Source organism: Silene latifolia, chromosome 4, assembly GCF_048544455.1.
Source record: "Silene latifolia isolate original U9 population chromosome 4, ASM4854445v1, whole genome shotgun sequence".
NCBI classification, from domain to species: domain Eukaryota; kingdom Viridiplantae; phylum Streptophyta; class Magnoliopsida; order Caryophyllales; family Caryophyllaceae; genus Silene; species Silene latifolia.
Window position 1 is genome coordinate 51,196,898 of NC_133529.1, and position 4,503 is coordinate 51,201,400.

Consider the following 4,503-nt stretch of genomic DNA (forward strand, 5'->3'; position numbering starts at 1 on the left):
TATTGCCTAGAACGATTCTAGAAAATCTATTTCTTAAATAACATAGCCACAATGGTATCTTAACCATCCTAATGTGTTTTGATTATGGTTTTGTCGGAAACCATGCGCGATCTCAATTGTCAATTGGCATTTGTGTAACACCCTTACACAAAATTGCATCAAAAACACTTTGCTTTACATCCTTAATGCTTCTGCAAGCACTTAAGGGTAATCTTTATGGCTTACTTGGTAACTATTACTTAAATTCGATTTGAAACAATTCATCATACTCAAGGCATATGAAGTGTTATACATCATTACTTATTTAATTGATCCGGCAGCGGAAGCAATTGAAATCAATCAAATATGTTCAACTCGATTGAACTAGTCATGAATCTTATCAACATAAGACTTCTTATTTGACGCTAATATCATGTGGATTTATCTCCGTAAATCCGGATATTAAGATGTATTATAATACTCCAAAAGTCTTAAATCATTCCCAATGATCAATATGTCATCCATATATTAGACTAATTAAAATTACCGTAACTCCCACTAAACTCCATGCATAAACACAACTTCTCGACTTATCGAGAAAAGTTTTATAACATGATCAAAACATTGATTCCAACTCATTGATGTGCTACTTAAGATCCTCTCTTAAGTTTCACATTATCTTAGGATTGCAAGAATCTACAAAACTCAAGACATGTATTGAATACTTAAGATCCTTACTCTTAACCCTTTGATCCTTCTATATACACTTTATTTCTACATCCTTGGTCATCATTCTTGTCTCATCTTCATACTAGTCCATCCAATGTCATCAAAAAGCTTCCAAATATGCACGAAAGACGGGAATTTCTGGCTTATTATCTCCTTTTCTACAAAACATATGAAATGCGCTAGAAAAGCAAATAGGAAGGTTTTGACGGATAAAATGGCTATGGAATGTTATAATAGTATGCAAAATAGGCTCAATTAGGGGACTAATTGTGCGCAAATATGAGTCACATCAATGTTATGGGTGAATTTTTTTTAGTGCCCGCCTAAAATTTTTATCTGGGAATTCCTCCATTTTCCATAAAGGAGCCGAATGAAACCAAAGTTTCATGTTCGGTTTTGAATTAGAGACGCTCAAAATTAAAAACCAGCGTCGACTATAACCCCTAGCCTTCCAAGCTAACGATGCGGGTTCGATTCCCGCTACCCGCTCCGCTCTATTCTATAATAATTAATAATAATTAATAGGTCGTTATTGCGTTGAATATACAATTAAAAATTAAATATCATCTTTCATACAATCCGATTCTTTTTTCAGAACAAGAAAATAGTCAAAGTCAAAAACGAAAAAAATAGGAATGGTCGGAATGAAATGAAAAGCGTCCATTGTCTAATGGATAGGACATAGGTCTTCTAAACCTTTGGTATAGGTTCAAATCCTATTGGACGCAATTTTTTCCATATATTTTTTTAGGAAGAAAGATCGTTTTTTTCATATATATTATATATTTATTATATTATATATAAATATAATAATATAATGTATAAATTTTACAATACATTATGCTTGTTCCTGAAGTAAAAAGAGTTCCATCTGTTCTTGAATAGCTTCTTTTAAAAGGTCTTCTGCCTCCTCAGTAAATGTATTGGTAGAAGAGATAATTTCTTGGAATTGCGATTTGTTCGTTTTTAAGTAAGTACGTAATTCAACAATAAATTTCTTTACCTGCCCAATTTCTAATGAATCAAGATAACCGTTCGTTCCGGTATAAATAGTCATTATCCGTTCTTCTACCGTAAGAGGGGCAGATTGAGGTTGTTTGAGCAATTCACGTAATCATTGACCTCGTGCCAATTGATTCTGAGTAGCTTTATCAAGATCAGAAGTAAATTGTGCAAAGGCTTCTAATTCTGCGAATTGTGCCAGTTCTAATTTTAATTTACCAGCTACTTGTTTCATGGCTTTAATTTGAGCCGCGGACCCTACTCTAGAAACAGAAATACCCACATTAATGGTTGGTCCGATTCCAAAGCATTGAATAGATCGGCGGATAAAAATATTTGTCCATCTCAGTAATGGAAATTACATTAGTAGGAATATAGGCCGAAACATCCCCTGATTGGGTTTCGACTATTGGTAAAGCGGTCATACTTCCTTCACCTAAAAAAGAACTTGATTTAGCAGCTCTTTCCAAAAGTCTTGAATGCAAATAAAAAACATCACCTGGGTACGCTTCACGGCCCGGCGGTCTTCGTAATAGAAGAGACATTTGTCGATAAGCTTGTGCTTGTTTGGAAAGATCATCATAAATTATTAAAGTGTGTCGCTCGCGGTACATAAAATATTCAAAGATGCCGCTCCGGTATAAGGGGCGAGGAAATCTTTGTAATGTAGCGAGGGAATGCCGTTTCGGCTACCACAATAGTGTATTCCATTGCTCCCCTTTCTGTAACATATTAACTACCTGCGCCACAGAAGATGCTTTTTGACCAATAGCTACATATACACATATTACATTTTGCCCTTGTTGATTGAGAATCGTATCTCAGTAGCTACTACTGTTTTACCAGTCTGTCTATCCCCAATAATTAATTCTCGCTGACCTCGTCCTATAGGAATCATTGAATCAATAGCAATAAGCCCGGTTTGAAGAGGCTCATAGATAGAACGTCTCGAAATAATACCGGGAGCGGGAGATTCAATTAACCGAGATCGTGAAGTTGAAATTTCACCTCTACCATCAATAGGTTTAGCTAAGGCATTTATAACACGACCTAGATAAGCATCACTCACGGGTATCTGAACAATTCTTCCTGTTGCTTTTTAGAACTTCCTTCTTGTATCGCAAACCATCACCCATTAATACAACACCAACATTATTTGATTCTAAATTCAGAGCAATACCTATTGTCCTCTCTTCAAATTCTACTAATTCACCTGCCATTACTTCATCAAGACTGTGAATACGAGCAATGTCGTCACCCACTTGAAGTACGGTACCGGTATTTAGAACTTTTACTTCTCGATTATATTTTTCAATACGTTCACGGATAATATTGCTAATTTCATCGGCTCGAATGGTTACCATGAGTCTTTCTTAATTTTTTGTGTAAACAAAAAAATAATACCTACTGATGGAAGAGAAGGACTAATCAGTTTTTTCGTTCAAATGACCCAAACATTCCAATATTAGCATTGATGGTACGTAAATGTAACTCGTTGTTCAAACAACTATTCAGAGTTCCTAAAGCTCCATGTAAAGCTTGTTGGAACACCCGTTGTCGGACTTGATTAATAGCTCTTTGTTGTTCAAAATGAATGGTTTCATTTTTGTAATTTTCTAATTGTTCTAAAGTTTTATAAGTTGAATTAATCAAATTCATTTTTTCTCGTTCTATTTCCGAATCGCCATTCACTCGAAACTGATCCGCTTCTATTTCTATTTTCCTTAAGCGAACCCGGGCTTTTTCCAATTGTTCAATGGCCCTTCCACGCAGTTCTTCTGAATTTCTAATAGTATTCAAGATCCTCTGTTTTCGATTATCTAATAAATCACTTAATGAAAGTAGATTATCTTTCCATTCATTTAAAAATGTTCATGATCCCTTCCCGAACAAAACTTGATTTTTTCAATTCATTTGGCTCTCACGCTCAATTACTTCAATCATAAATTTACATATGTTTTTGAATGTAATGAACCTATCCTCTCTTCTCTGTTGATATTAACAAAATTAAATTGAAACAGATCCCTAATCAAAACTATAATATAATATTTGGAGGACTCTTCTGACCAAACAAAAAATGAATTGTCAGCAAAATTGTTTTTTTCTTCAAATCCAAAAAAGTTTCTTTTTTTATATGTAGGTCGTCGACTCAGCCTTTTTGGCATTAATATAAAAAAAAATAATAAAACTTTTATCGCCACGAGTGCTCCATATCGATAAATTTCTAACTTTTTTTAACTATCTCAGTATTAACATAGTGGTAGAATGAATACGCTGCTGCACCTGGACTTCAAACTGTTTAGTTTTAACCATGTTAATGGGCCCACATTCTTGGTTGATAGAGAATCAAAGTATATTTACCAACAACTCGCGAAATGCTATGGTTCTTACATATAATTTTTTTTTATTCAGAAGTAATTCGCGAAATCATGCACCTTTCGTCCCTAGTTCTAAAGAAAATAAAGATACAACTGGTTGAATCCAACCTATTCTTGAAATAAACAACCCGCACACACTCCCTTTCCAAAAAATATCAATACACCAATCACTACGCTGAGATTTATTAGATTTGTTGCTAAAATATCGGTATTAACCCCGAAACTCTCGGCGGATGGCCAGTGACCCAACAAAACGAAAGAGTCGGTTACATTTTTCATAAGATCTCCTTTTATAGATAAACTCAAAAAATCATTATATTACTTCACTTATTTATTACTTCTAAAAAGAAAATAGGTTAAAAATAAATTTCACGAATTTCCGTTTTTCAATTAAGATTTCCAATAGCAATAATAC